Below are 15,590 nucleotides of genomic sequence, written 5' to 3'. Positions count from 1 at the left end.
ATAGGTCATAAGTCCAGACAGGCTTGGCTTGGTTCTCTTAGAATTTCACCGGCCAAAATCAAGGGCAGGGCTCTTATTTGGAAGATTTGAGGAAATATCTGCTTCCAGGCTCATTTAGGTTCTCCTTTCCTTGCAGACTGTCAGCAGGGGTTGCTCTCAGCTCCTAGAGACCACACATCAGTAATTGTGCATGAAATCCTTCACACACTAGGAATGTCTCTTATTTCCACTTCTGTGATCAACTGGAGAAAACGTCCTGCTTTTAAAGAGTTCATGTTAGTAGATTAGTTAGGCTCACCCAGATAATCTCCCCATTTTAAAGTCAACTGGTTAGTAACTTCAATTACATCTGCAAAAATCCCCTTTGCCACATAACAGTACATAATCATGGGAGTAACACGGGAAAGAGGGACCAAGAAGGTTAGCTCAGAATTCCCTTCCTTCCTTCCTTCCTTCCTTCCTTCCTTCCTTCCTTTCCTTCATCTTCCTGTAGAAAGAAACTGTCCCTCTATTGAGAGACATTTGTTCATATTCTAACTTTATGTAAGTAAATCTATACTATATTAATCTGAAACTTACTTATTGATGTTCTGGGGCCAGGCAAGAATGATAAAAAGAATAAAAATTATAAAAATCAATCAGAAAAAAGACAGACAACTCAATTTTTAAAACAGGTAAAATAGGCAAGTTTTTTAAATAAAGGGACATTCAACTTTTGAAAAGATGCTAACCTTCATTAGATACCACAAAAACATAAATTAAAATTACAATGAGATTTCACTACAAACCATCAAAATAGCTAAAATTAAAAAGACAGAAATATCAAATGTTGGTAAGATTATCAGTAACAAGAACTCTTTTTTTAAAAAAATATATTTTATTGATTTTTTACAGAGAGGAAGGGAGAGAGATAGAGAGTCAGAAACATCGATGAGAGAGAAACATCGACCAGCTGCCTCCTGCACACCTGCTACTGGGGATATGCCCGCAACCAAGGTACATGCCCTTGACCGGAATCGAACCTGGGACCTTTCAGTCCACAGGCCGACGCTCTATCCACTGAGCCAAACCGGTTTCGGTATGTAACAAGAACTCTTACACACTGCTGGTTAGAGTGTAAATTGATATAAGCACTATGGAAAATACCAAATAACTTTTTAATACCTACTAATGCTGGATGTATGTGTATACTATGACCCAGCTTTTTCCCTTCTTGGTTCATACCCCACAGAAACGCATATATATTCACCATAAAACACACGTTAGGATGTACACAACAGGGTTATTTGAAATAGTCCCATACTCGAAGCTACCTTAATGCCCATTACATTAGTTACCTATTGCTGCATTAAAAAAAATGACTCTAAAACTTAGTGGCTTAAAATAATAAACACATTATCTCACAGCCTCTGAGATCAGGAGTTTGCGAGTAGCTTGGCTGGATAGTTCTGGTTCAGGGTCTCCCATGCGGTCACAATGAAGGTAACAAAGAGAGGACTTCAGTCATTTGGAGATTTAACTGGGGCTAGAAGACCCACACAAGTGTTTTCTGTTGCTCTCACAAAAATACTTTATATGCCTCTTGGCTTTGACTTGCCAGGCTCCAACCTCACCCTTCAGCACAAACCCCTCAGTCTCTGCCCTCCAATTACATTCTCCTTCTTCCAGTTCCATGCTCCCTCCACCCCCCACCCCAGGGCCTTTGCAGGAACTATTTCTCTTGCATAGAATGCTCATCCAGTTAACTCCCACTCATTCTTTAGATGTCAGCTCAAATATCATTTCCTCAGGCAGACTTTCCTGATTCCATTCAAAAATAGGTATTTTCTTAACTGCTCTTTTCCACCATGAACCCTTCCTCTATAACCCTTAACTGGGTTATAATTGTACACCTATTTGATAATTATTCAACTAACTGCCATCTCCTCCTCTAGATTGTAAGTTAATATTAAGGCAAGGCCATTTCAGTTCTGCTCACTTGTATTCCTAACATGTCACAGAGTGCAGTGGATAAATTCACTTGTATTCCTAGCATGTCACAGAGTGCAGGGGACAAATATTTGTTTTTCTTTAATGAATGGACAAGTGAGTCATGAAAGTCCTTAAAATTGTCTGGATGATACCAACAGGACAATTTTAGTTATGTGGATGAGTTCTCGGACCACATGGCTTGATTCAGAGTTCTCAGCTTTGCAGTCACTATAGCAAGTGTGGATTCTTTCCGTCCTCCTGTGGGCAGAGTGGGTTGTCTGAATTCCATATTCTAAGGCTTGATTCTAGAATCTAGTGCATTGTCCTCTTTCCCGTATTTCAGAACTCAGACAGCATCTATAACCTGGTCATTCTACCCACACATGACTAGATGTCTTTTCTACCCCTCTCCACCTGGCCATCTCCTAGTCCTCCCTCAGAACCACTTGAAATGCCTCCTCCTCCATCAAACATTATCTGACACCCCCAGTCAGAATTAGTCACTCTTCTCTGCTCTATAGGATATTGTTATTCACACCTTCATCATAGCACAAATCACCTGTAAAATAATTATCCACTTATCTGTCTATCTCCCATATTGTACTTCTCAAGGATAGAAACCTCCTCTTCTCCATCTTTGGGCCAGCATCTCCACATGTGGCACCTGGCACATAAAGGGTTCACAATGAAGACTTGCTGAAATGAAACTAGGCGAGGGCAGTTTCATAGAACCCGGTGGAAAATATAACAGTGCTTTTCTTTTTCCTTTTCTGGTGGTGTTGATCAGAGGTTCAAAACTACAGACACTTCTGAATATTTCTTTTTTTTTTTTTAATAATTTTTTTTTTTATTGATTTTTTACAGAGAGGAAGGGAGAGAGATAGAGAGTTAGAAACATCGATGAGAGAGAAGCATCGATCAGCTGCCTCCTGCCCATCTCCCACTGGGGATATGCCCGCAACCCAGGTACATGCCCCTGACCGGAATCGAACCCAGGACCCCTCAGTCTGCAGGCCGACACTCTATCCACTGAGCCAAACCGGTTTCGGCTTAATAATTTTTATTTCTTGAAGAATTACAAATAGTATTACATATGTCTCCTTTTTCCTCCCCTAGACACTCCCCCGACCCCCACCCCCCAGTGTCTTGTATCCACCGGTTATTCCTATATGCATGCATATAAGTCCTTCGGTTGATCTCTTAACCCACCCCCCCAAACCCGCCCCTGGCTTCCCACTGTACTTTGACAGTCTGTTCAATGCTGCTCTGCCTCTGCATCTACCCCTGTTAATCAGTCTATACTGGTCCCCATTATCTGTCCCAACCTCACCAGGGCCCAACCTCACCAGGGCCGTCTCGGCCTCACCAGGGCTGTTTCAACCTCACCGGGGCCATTCCGACTTCACCGGGTCCGTCCCGACCTCACTGGGGCTGTTTCAACCTCACCGGGGCCATTCCGACTTCACCGGGTCCGTCCCAGCCTCACCAGGGCCGTCCCGACCTCACTGGGGCTGTTTCAACCTCACCGGGCCGTCCCGACCTCACCGGGGCCGTTTCAACCTCACTGGGGCCATCCCGACCCTGGATATTTCTTTTTAATGTTTCTGGACTCTCTCCTTCTGCTTGAATCTGTTCTGTTCTCTGCTATATCCTAAATGCCTAGAACAGTGCCTGGGAGACAACAACCATTTCACAAATAAATTTTGAATGAATGGATATCTTTGATCAGAAGGAACATCTACAGTGGAGCTGGGATATTTTATTTTATTTTTTGCCTGTTTGCTGTGAAGATAAGCAACATTATTAACCAACTTGACCTATAGAACACTTCTCTCAACAACACCAAAATACACATTCTTTTCAGATGGACATGCAGGACTGCAGTTTAGGAGAGCCATCTATGTAGGAAACAGACTTAAAGGCATTAGCTTTACAATGATAATTAAAGGCTTGGGAGTGAAGGCAAAGAGTGTGCAGGATGAGAAGAGAGGAGGGGCCTATGCCTGAAGTATGGTAAAGGAAGAGGAATCAGCAGAGCAGCCTGAGGAATAGAATGAGTGTGGGTGTTATCAAGACCCTGTGCTTGAAACACAGGGAATGGTCCATGGAGTCAAGCCTGCATTTATTCATGCGACAACTCAGAGCACCTTCTACATAGCAGGTACTACGCAGGAGGCTGGGGATACAATGGGAAAAGAAAAAGCAAATTTCTACTCTACTCTCCTGGAGTTTACAGTCTACAGGGAAAGACAATCAAATAAATTTGTAATTATAAAGATGGTTTGGTGAGAGCATATATCACAGGAAAGCTATCTTCACTGAGGAAGTGACATTTGAGCTAAATCAAGACAGAAGGGCACCAGATAAAACACCAAAAGTACAAACAACAAAAGAAAAAAACAGATAAATTGGACTTCATTGAAATAAAAACTTTTGTGCTTCAAAGGACACCATCAAGAAAATGAAAAAAGACAACCTGAGCACAGAAAATATTTGCAAAACATATATCTGATAAGGGACTTCTACTTAGAATATATTAAGAACTCCTGCCCTAACCGGTTTGGCTCAGTGGATAGAGCGTCGGCCTGCGGACTGAAAGGTCCCGGGTTCGATTCCGGCTAAGGGCATGTACTGTACCTTGGTTTCAGGCACAGATCGATGTTTCTGTCTCATCGATGTTTCTAACTCTCTATCCCTCTCCCTTCCTCTCTGTGAAAAATCAATAAAATATGTTTAAAAAAAAAAAAACAACTCCTAAAACTCAATAATAAAAATACAAATAACCAAACTAAAAAATGAACAGAGGATCTGAATAGACACTTATCCAAATAAGATATTTAAATGGTTAATAAGTGTGTGAAAGTATGTTCAAAATCATTCGCATTAAGGAAACGCAAATAAAAAAACAAAATGAGGTATCACTTGACACCCAAAATTATTGTTAAAATAATACTTTTAAAATGGAAAATAACAAGTGTTTGTGAGTGTATTTGTTTGCTAAAACTGCCATAGTAATGGTCTCACAGTTTTGGATGTGTTAAAAGATAAAATGAGGCATATTAAAAAAAATTTTTAATATATTTTTATTGATTTCAGAAAGGAAGGGAGAGGGAGATAGGGATAGAAACATCAATGATGAGAGAAAATCATTGATCAGCTGCTTCCTGCAAATCTCACACTGGGGATCAAGCCGGCAACCTGGGCATGTGCCCTGACTGGGAATCAAACCTGTGACCTGTTCATAGGTCGATGCTCAACCACTGAGCCACGCCAGCAAGGTGCATATTAAAATTTTTTCAAGTTTCTTTGAGCAAACATTGATCTGAATTGGGCAGCATTCAATCTAGCAGATAGCGAGGAGTTGTATAAAATGAAACACCTTGCCTGGTTGGCTTGGCTTAGTGGTTGAGCGTCGACCTATGAACCAGGAGGTCATGGTTCAATATCTGGTCAGGGCACATGCCCTGGATGTGGGCTCGATCCCCAGTGTAGGGCATGCAGGAGGCAGCTGATAAATGATTCTCTGTCATCATTGATGTTTCTATCTCTCCCTCTCCCTTCCTCTCTGAAATAAATAAAAACATTTAAAATGATTAAAATGAAACACCTTTAGAGGCAGAAGGAAGCAGGAATGAGAATGTTATTTTAAGCAAAAAGGCAGGTTGGTTACTGCAAGGTTACTTTTCTTTAGGGATGCATGGCAGGAGTCTATCAGGCAAATTAACTAACTAGTGCTGATCAGTGATTCCTTATTGACTGGTTTAAGATTCCATTTCTGGGAGAGCCAAAACTAATTAAGTCTCCATTTGGTGACATGGGCTTAGCATAAGTGACTCCATTTTGAGTCTGTTATATTGTTTTTAAAAGAGGCCAGAGTCTGAGATCAAAGTGTCAGTAGGGCCATGCTCCCTCCATAGGTGCTGGGATGTGAATCTGTTCCGGCCTCTCTCCCAGGTTCTGGTAGTTTCTCGGCTTGTGACAGCATAACTCCAATTTCACATGGTATTCTCTCTGAGTGTGGGTCTCTGTGTCTAGATTTCCCCTTTTCATAAAGGACACCAGTCATACTAAATTAAGGGCCCGACCTACTCCAATATGACCTCATCTTAACTAATTCTATCTGCAATGACCTTAATTCCAAATAAGTTTACATTATGAGGCACTTGGGATTAGCACTTCAACATGAATTTTGGAGGAACACAACTCAACCCATAAGAGCAAGGATGTGAAGAAATTGGGACCTTCATACAGTGCTGGTGGGAAAGTAAAGTGGTACAGCCACTTGGAAAACACAGTCGGGCAGTTTCTCAAAATGTTAAACATGGATCTACCATATGATCTGGCAATTCTACTCCTAGGCATATACCCAAGAAAAGAAAAACATTTATTCATACAAAAAATTATACACAACTATTCATAGCAGCATTATTTACAGTAGTCAAAAGGTGGAAATTACCCAGATGTCCTCCAATTTACATATAAACAAAATGTGATATAGAATAGCATGGAATATTATTTCACAATAAAAAGAAATAAAGTACTTAAACTTATACAATGTTATATGCCAATTATATCTCAATTTAAAAAAAAAGAAGGGCCCTAGCTGGTTTGGTTCAGTGGATAGAGCGTTGGCCTGAGGACTGAAGGGTCCCAGGTTCGACTCCAGTGAAGGGCACATGCCCGGACTGCGGGCTCGATCCCCAGTTGGGGGCATGCAGCAAGCAGCCGATCAATGATTCTTTCTCACCATTGATGTTTCTATCTCTCTCTCCCTTCTTCTCTGAAATCAATAAAAATGTTTTAAAAAAATTAAATTAAATTAAATTAAAAAAAGAAGGAAGTAAAGTACTGATACATGCCTCAGCATGACAGCATGGAGGAACCTTGAAAATGTTATGCTAAGTGAGCGAAGCCAGTCACAAAAGATCACATAATGTATGGTTCCATTTATAAGAAATGTCCAGAATTTTCCAATTTACAGAGATGGAAAGTAGATTGGTTACTCAGGGCTGGGGAGATTTGCAAGGGGGAAGGGGAGTGACTACCAATGAGTATAAAATTTCTTTCTGTGGTGACAAAGATGTTCTAAAATTATTTCTTTCTGGGGTGATGAAAATGTTCTAAAATTGCTGCAATGGTTGCACAACTCTGCATATTCTAAATTGAATTGTACACTTTAAATGGATAAATTTTATGATACATGAAAAAAATAAAAAGAGGGAAGGGGAAGAGCATTCCAGCAAAAAACAATCACCAGAAGGTGAGTTCCAGAACAGCAGCAATGTTTGCCTGCTTTGTTTGCTGTTGTATCCCAGCACCAAAACAATGCCTGGAAAATAATAGGTATAAGAAAAATAGTATACATATATGTAGGTACAAATAAAATAGTATACATGTGTACATACATACACACATACTGGTGACAAAATACAAGCATATACACATTAGTATAAATAAAATAGTATATATATACACACACACACACACATATATTTCTATGCAATGGGTGAAGGAAGAGAATATGGCTCATTAGAGAAATGAAAGATCAGTGTGTGTGACTGAGACGGCCTGGAGAGGGCTGGATCTGATCAGGCAGCTCAGATTTGGATCTCAATTCTAAAAGCAATGTGGAGCTATTGAGGGATTCAAAATGAAGATGGATCAGATTTACATTTAAAAAGAATACCTGTAGCAGGGAAGAGTCAGTTAAGGACTGAAAAGTTGGATTTAACAACTAAGTTTTGTGACCTTGGACAAAATCGGTCTAGATGAAGAGATGGGATGACTAATTTTGGGAATTGGAAAGGAAGCAGAGCTGGCAAAATTAAACTACACTTGGTAAGGCCTCTCCATATTCTCAAGTCTCCAGGGAAACCGACCAAAAATATACTTGGCTTGAAAAATAACAAAAGACATGTTTGCATGCATATTCACATATAGTCAGTTCACCAGCTGATCCTGTTTCTATTCCAGGATTCCACACTTACCCTGACACAGAGGGAGGACCTATGGCTGCAGTTCTTCCGCCATTCTCTCCACCAGATGCTGTCCTTCTTTCATCACTAGCAGGGAGGACACAGAGAAGGCTGCCATCATCTGAGATTTGGGGGCAGTTCAGAAACACAATTTGTTTCTTTTTAGCTTTACTGGGCCTCTCATCTGGACTATTTACAATACAAACCCCAGAGGCAGACCAAATAGATACACATTCAAGCCCCACTCACTAAAAGGTGAAAAGTTTTAGAATAGGGCACCTGCCCCTGGAGTGAGAATCAAAAGGGCTAGGTTCTAATTCTAGTTCTACCAGTCACAGTAGCAAAACCTTGGGAAAGTAACTTAACACCTCTGGGTTTCCATCACGTCATCTCAAAAATTAAAGGAATAAACACATGTCCTGCCCTGATCAGAGTGGTTAGGATGAATGAACAGCCATGTAAGGATATCTAGATTTTGTGGGGCCTGAAGTTTATATCATTTCATGGGACCCTTTTAAGAAGAATATACAATTATAAACACAATTACAAAAACAAAATTAGGTACAAATGTGAACATGTATTTATAATGAGAAATTACATCAAGCTACAATTTTTTAAGTTAACAAATACCCCCCAAAATCACACAAAAATTAAGGTATTTGTTAAATTAACTTCTTGGTCTATACACTTTTGCTCCCACTACTTTTGGCTGCATATTCTTTAATGGCCTCAAAGGTAACAATTTTGTAATGCTTTCTGTGGAGAGAACAGGAAGATAAATCAGTCTTTTCTCTCTTGTGGTTGATCAAGATTTGTTCTTTATTATTGCTAGTTTAGAAAAGCTTCTTACAGCTTCCCAATTCATTATTTTAGGCTGATTGTCAACTTGGGCAAAAATCAAGATTTAGAGATTTCACGATTCTTTTCTTTGTGAGCTATAAGATTTCTAGGATTTTCACATTTCTTGTGCAGTGATATTTTATATCTCCTCATTCTTCTGCTGCTTGACCTCTGGCACCTTCAGGTCACCATGCTTGTAATTCAGCCCTGGAGTATTCCTAGAAGCCACCCCTTCCCCGGGAAGGCTGGCAATAAGGTATTCAGGAACCTTAGGTAGGTAGGTAGATAAGTAGGTAAATCCCACTTAAATTAAGCATATACCCTTGCCCTAACCGGTTTGACTCAGTGGATAGAGCGTCAGCCTGAGGACTCAAGGGTCCCAGGTTCAATTCCAATCAGGGGCATGTACCTTGGTTGCGGGCACATCCCCAGTAAGGTGTGTGCAGGAGGCAGCTGATCGATGTTTCTAACTCTCTGTCCCTCTCCCTTCCTCTCTGTAAAAAAAAAAAAAATCAATAAAATATATTTAAAAAAAAAAAAAAGAATATACCCTACTCCAAAATGCCTACAAGTAAACACTTCAATGCCCCCGGATAGGGAAGTCTCAGGGGAAAGACAAAAGCTAAAATATTTCAGTTTGGCTAATTTTATAAAAAGATGATCGTAAGGCCTCTTTCATGCCATGGAGGGGGCCGGGCAAGAGAGGGCCCTGAAGGTGAAGTTTCATTAGCGTCAGGCAAACCACCTCTGCGACCACAAGGCTCATGCAAAGGCTCAACCAACCTGGGAATGTTACTCATGTTGGGAGGAAGGCGCAGCGGCCCCGGCTGTGCGCTGGGGAAGCAGAGATGGCCTCTCCGACCTGGTTCACAGCGCGTGGCCGGCCCGTGGGAGCTGCCCAGGGAACTAAGCTGTGGCCGCTGCAGCGCAACCTTCCGTAGAAGACTCCGCTGAGCCAACTTCTCCCGGCTGCGGCCTCCCCTCTAGTCCCTGAAGAGACAAAAAACTCCAACCTGCCCTTCTCCTCTGCAGACCCGCGTCTCCGGTTTCAAAAGGGGCGCGCTCCCTCACTCCCGCCCCTCACTTCCGGCCCGGAAGCCCATTGGTCCCGCCAGGTCTCGCGACATCGCGACTTCTCGCCTGCCCGAGCAGCCCGTGGACCGCCCTCCCCGCGGAGGTGCAGGGGCTGATTGCTCCCGGGGGTGATGGGGACGGAGCTCTTAGCCCAACCCGTTTCCTAGCAGCGTGGACGGGGCTATGCAGGCCCCCGGGGCCCTAAACGTTCAGATCGGAAGCCGAAGGGCAGGGAACCGCCTTCCACGCCGTGTGCCGCCGACCCCGGCCGGGTGGAGTTCTGCCGCGTATGGGGGGTGGGGTGGGGGTGGGGGGTGATAGGCACTCAGATACGAATGAATGACTGCCTGTTCTAGGCGCTCACAGGGTGCCAGACACCCGGCTCTACCCCCGTCCATCGAATCTAATCCCCACAGTAACCCCGAGAGAAAGGTGTGTTTTTAGACTCTTATTATACAGAGCGGGGCACTGAGGCTCAAAAGGGAAGGAGCCTGAGGAGGACCACAGAAAGGAAGCAACCAACATTCAAACCTAGACAGCCCTGACCCCAGCTCTGAGGCCTCATTGCTGTGGTGGGGCAGTTGTTAGCATATCCCGCCACACCCTATTCTTAGTGAAACGCTCCCGGTTTTGGATTCACACAGAATAAGGTTGGAATGAAAATCCAGACACTTTCTATGTTGTGTGACCTTGAGCAACTTCCTTAACTTTTCTGAGACCCTTCAACCGACAGATGGGAATAATAATACTTCCTGGGATCATTGTGAGTGCTGGGTGTCTCTGTTCAGTGCCTACTCCAAAATAAACACCCAAATGAATGGAAGCGACTGCTAATCTTTTTATCCCCTTACATGTGGTACAGTGTTCGATGTGTAGGAGCTGCTGTTATAAACCATAAATGAGTGAGTGAATGAATGAATGAGGGAGAAATGAAATCCGACCCTGGCAGAGTAGGGTATCATGATGCTGAGCCACAGGATGGTCATACTCAGCCTCACACCATTCCAGATAACACTCCTCTCTCTGCTCTGTGTTGTGTACCCCTTCCTCTTTCATGAAGAACTTTCTCACTCAGGGTGATGAACTCTTAGGGCCTCTGCTGTTCCTCCCTGAAGTTTGGCATCGACCACAGTCCCCTGGCCCACTAGACTTGTCTGTTCATGCCTGAACCCCAATTGTGGGCATGGTTTTCATTCTCTTCCAAAGGATTCCTGATGCAATGCAGGTTTAAGGGTTCTGGGCATTCTGCCTCAAGGGGGCAGTGTTACCTACAATCATGAGACAACCCAGTCCATAGCCCAGTTAAGAAGCCCCATTACAAAGATAGCATCAAACTCATGCTACATATGAGGAGGGTAAGGCTCAGATGTTTAAGGGCTTTGTCCAAAAACAGATCGTTCATAAGTGTTAAGAATTAGACCTTGGAGTGCCATTTAATGCAGGTCTAGAAGGCTGGGTATATCTTAAAGAGACTGAAGTGGACCAGATGCATAGATATTTTACATATCGACTCCTCAAAACCACGCCAGGAGATAAGTGTTTTATTTCCATATGGAAAATGCAGAAACTGGATTCCGGAGAAATTATGTTGCCCAAGGTCACAAGGATAGTGAGAGACTAAACTAGGATTCAACCTCTTCCATCCCACAGCCTGACCCCAAAGCCTTTCTCTTTCCTCTGCCCTGTGCCACCCTAAGCAGAGGGATCTTGACAAGTGCAAATATGAATGGGTATGTGGGTAGGATAGGACTGGGGGGAACATTTCAGAGAGAGCAAAACATGTACCACAAAGGGGCTGTATCGGTTTTCTGTGTAACAAACCACTCTAAATTTTAGTCACTGAAAATAACAATTTATTATTATCTCTCATACTCCTATGGACCTTGAGAGCTTGTTTGGAGGTTCTAGCAGGGGAGCGCAGCTACTCGTATACCCTTGACCAAAGACCGGTCCTCTCCTGGGGGCGGGGGTGGGGGAGAAGGTCGTCCTCTTCGATGAGCGTGCAGCTTAGGGAGGGACGCACATGGATCGGTGAGGGGGGAGGGGGACACCCGCCTAGCCGGCCAGATCAGCCGAATCAACCCTGGCGATCAATGGGGTGACAGATGTCGCAGCCAGATCGCCCTCACATCCTCTCATACTCCTATGGTTGACTATACTCAGCTTGGCAGTTCTCACTTAGGATCATATGGAGCTGGAGTCATCTAAAGGCCAACTGGGCTGAATGTCCACGATGACTTTTAAAATCACATGTTTGGCACCTCATCTGAATGGGCTGGAACAGATGGGGACTGGCCAGGCATTTTTCTCTCCACACAATCTTTCCATGTGACTTGCTTAGGCTTGCTGATAGCATGAGACTACCTCGTGCTCAGGTGGTCTCAGAGTAGACAGACCTCATTCATGGTGTCTGCCTTCCCCCAAAGTAAACATTCTAAGAGGCTGAGGCAGAAGCTGCAAGACTTCTTTTTTTTTTTCAATCCTCACCCGAAGATATTTTCCCATTAATCTTTTAGAGCGAGTGGGAGAGGGAAAGACAGAGAGAAACATCGATGTGAGAGAAACACATTGATTGGTTGCCTCCTGCACACACCCGGACCAGAGCGTGGCCTGGGGAGGAGCCTGCAACCAAAGTATTTGCCCTTGACCGGAATCAAACGCAGGACCCTTTGGTCCACAGGCCGACACTCTATCCACTGAACCAACCCGGCTAGGGCTGCAAGACTTCTTATGACCTCTCTTTGGAAGTCATGCTGCATCACTTTCACAGCATAAGTGAAAATGAATCACAGGCCCAGCCAGATTCAAGGAGAATGGATGATACATGGGTATGAATACCAGGAAGTTTGGTTCAATGATCTTTGGAGATAAGCTGCTACAAGAGGCTGAGGCAAGAAGGATCAACTGAGGGGACTGCATATAGTCCTGTTTTAGTGCAGCATGGTATGCAAGGAAAAAATCTGGAAGTGATCATTTGTGGCAGATGGGGAAGGGCTTCAATGACATGCCCAGGAACCTGTATGTGAGTACATACTGGGGTCATCAGCTGCCCAGCATCTGAGTCTCCTTCCTGTGTTGGAGGATCCTCCTTAATGGAAATCTTTAATGGGAAGTCAGATACTTGCTCCCTTGATCCCTGACAAGAAGGTCCCAGAACTGTGCCTTCAAAAGTGTGCCAAATCATTGATCCCACTCAGGACTATGAATCTTCAGTAAGTGACCCAGGGAAACAGAGAATTGTTTATAATTCATCCTAGAGGCAGCAACAGCCAGAACTCAGGGTGGTGATGGCTGTGTGAGAGACGGCCCCCAGAGCCCAGGGCAGCAGCCCCCTTATCAGGCTGCTCCTGGGACAAGACCTTTCTGAGGTTCTGGCTGCTTAGCTTTTCTTAGTTCCTGTCTATTTCCTGATCCTGATTCTTGAGGCTACCCATCAATTCTGCAATTATCTGATATCATTCCAGTAAATTCCTCTTCTACTTAAGTGAAGCAGAGTCCATTTATGTTGTTTGCAATTAAGAACCCTGATTGGTACAAAGACCCCACCGAATGCTTCAGCCAGAGGAAATAACATGATCAGAGCACTTTATGGGAGAGAAAAATAGAAAAAAATCTGATAGAGGTGAATTAAAGAGGAAAAAACAGGAATGGCAGAAGTCAGTTAGGGGCTGTTGTGACATTTGAGGTGTGTGATGAACTACAATATTGACAGTGCTGATGAAATAGGAAAATGGGCAGTTTTTGGCCACTGATTGAATAGAAAGAAGAGAAGGGAAAGTCCAAGTTGGCAGGAGTTTTGAGCCTTAGTAACTAGGAAAATGATGGTATTACAAAGAGAAACAAGCAAGTCAGGGAGAACTAGTTTGGAGAAGGAAACCATTAATTTATTCAACAAATATTAAATGTCTGCTCCATGCCAGCCACTGTTCTAGGCAGCGAAAAGAGACAGTAACAACAGAGTTTCAGTCCTTAAATTAACAAATACACACACGAGATAACGAAACGGCCTTATTAAAGCTTTAGTTTGTGGAGCCACAGGCACACAGCAAAGCATGTCTAACTGGCAGCCAGAACTTTAAGAAAGATCACAGGGCCCTAGCTGGTTTGACTCAGTGGATAGAGCGTTGGCCTGTGGACTGAAGGGTCCGGGGTTGGATTCTAGTCAAGGGCACATGCCTGGGTGTGGGCTCTATCCCCAGTAGGGGGTGTGCAGGAGGCCGCCAATCAATGATTCTCATCATTGATGTTTCCATCTCTCTCTCCCTCTCCCTTCCTCTCTGAAATCAATAAAAATATATTTTAAAATAAAAATAAAAGAAAGATCATAGGAAGAAAGGCTGGTCCTAAGTACAGATTGGTAGTCATTCCCAAGGACATTCATTCACCCACTCACTTATATTTATTGAGTACTTACTTATGTAGGCAGTACCCTTCTTGCTATAGAAATACAGCAAATAAAGAGAGAGAGAGAGAGAGAGAGAGAGAGAGAGAGAGAGAGAGAGAGAGAAGCTCCGCTTTCATGGAGTTGCCATTATAGAGTGTGTAGGAGATGGTAAACAAATACACAAATATATCAAAGATGTGATGTGTACTGTGAAGAAAAATAAAGCAAGTTAAGAGTAGGAGGTGGTTTGCTATTTTACATAGGACGAGCATGAAGGCCTCTCCTGTGAGGAGATATTTCAGTGAAGTCCTGAATGAAGAGAGACAACATCCATGTGGTTATCTGAGACAAACCTATTTCAAGCAGAGAGAATAATGAGTGCAAAGGCCCTGAGGCAGGATAATTTGGTTTGTTCAAAGAACTGCCAGGAGGCCAATGTGTTGAAGCAAAATGGATGAGGGCGAGAGTAGGAGGAGGCGAGGTGAATGTGGTCATGGGAGCCAGATCTTGTAAAGCCTTGTGAGGCATTGTAAGTAATTTGGCTCTTGTTCTGAGTGAGAAAGGAAGGCTTTAGAGTTTTGAGCAGAGGAGGCACACTATATGACTAACACTTTAAAAGGATCACGCTGGCTGCTGTGTATAGAATAGATGACAATGGGGGTGGGGGGACAAGGGCAGAAGCAGAGACCTACTCAGAGACAACTGCTGTCATTCAAAACAAAGGAGGTATGGACCAGGATGGTAATGATGGAGGAGATGACATATGAGTAGACTCCAGATAGAAACTGAAGGAGGACCACCAGGATCTGCTGATGGGTTGGATATGCGGTGTCAGAAATATAAAGGAGTTCAGTGACTCCAAAGTTTTCAACAAGAATAGCTGAAAGAGCAGTTGCCATTTACTGAATAGAGAGGATGAGAATTATATCTAAAGTTTCAAGAGAGAGTAAAATTGTTGCTAACCTTCCTTCCTACCTGCCTTTCTGAATAATTTAGCTCAAAAGCCATGTTGTGGACCAAGCAAAGCAACACATCTATGTGGGGGCAGAGGAAATATTGACTGACATAGGTTACCAAGGCCAAGATGGGAGAAGATGACATCTGCAAGGGAGTTGAAGGGGGTAGCAGCAGTGGTGGAGAATAGGTTAATTACAAAGGAATTAATCCAACCAGGAGGGAGAAAGAAGCTACACAAATAGGGAGAAAACTAGAATAAATCCTGTGGTACTGGATTGGAATTGAAGGTATGTGAACTCATGATTTTCTACATAGAAAAATTGATAAATGATAAATAGATATAAATGTGTGATCAATCATACTTTTATTTCCTAGCACTGTCCACTGAG

This window comes from Myotis nattereri, assembly GCF_964212035.1.
Source record: "Myotis nattereri genome assembly, chromosome: 7".
Classification (NCBI taxonomy): Eukaryota; Metazoa; Chordata; class Mammalia; order Chiroptera; family Vespertilionidae; genus Myotis; species Myotis nattereri.
The sequence above is the reverse complement of the archived record's forward strand: the minus strand, read 5'-3'. Positions refer to the sequence as shown.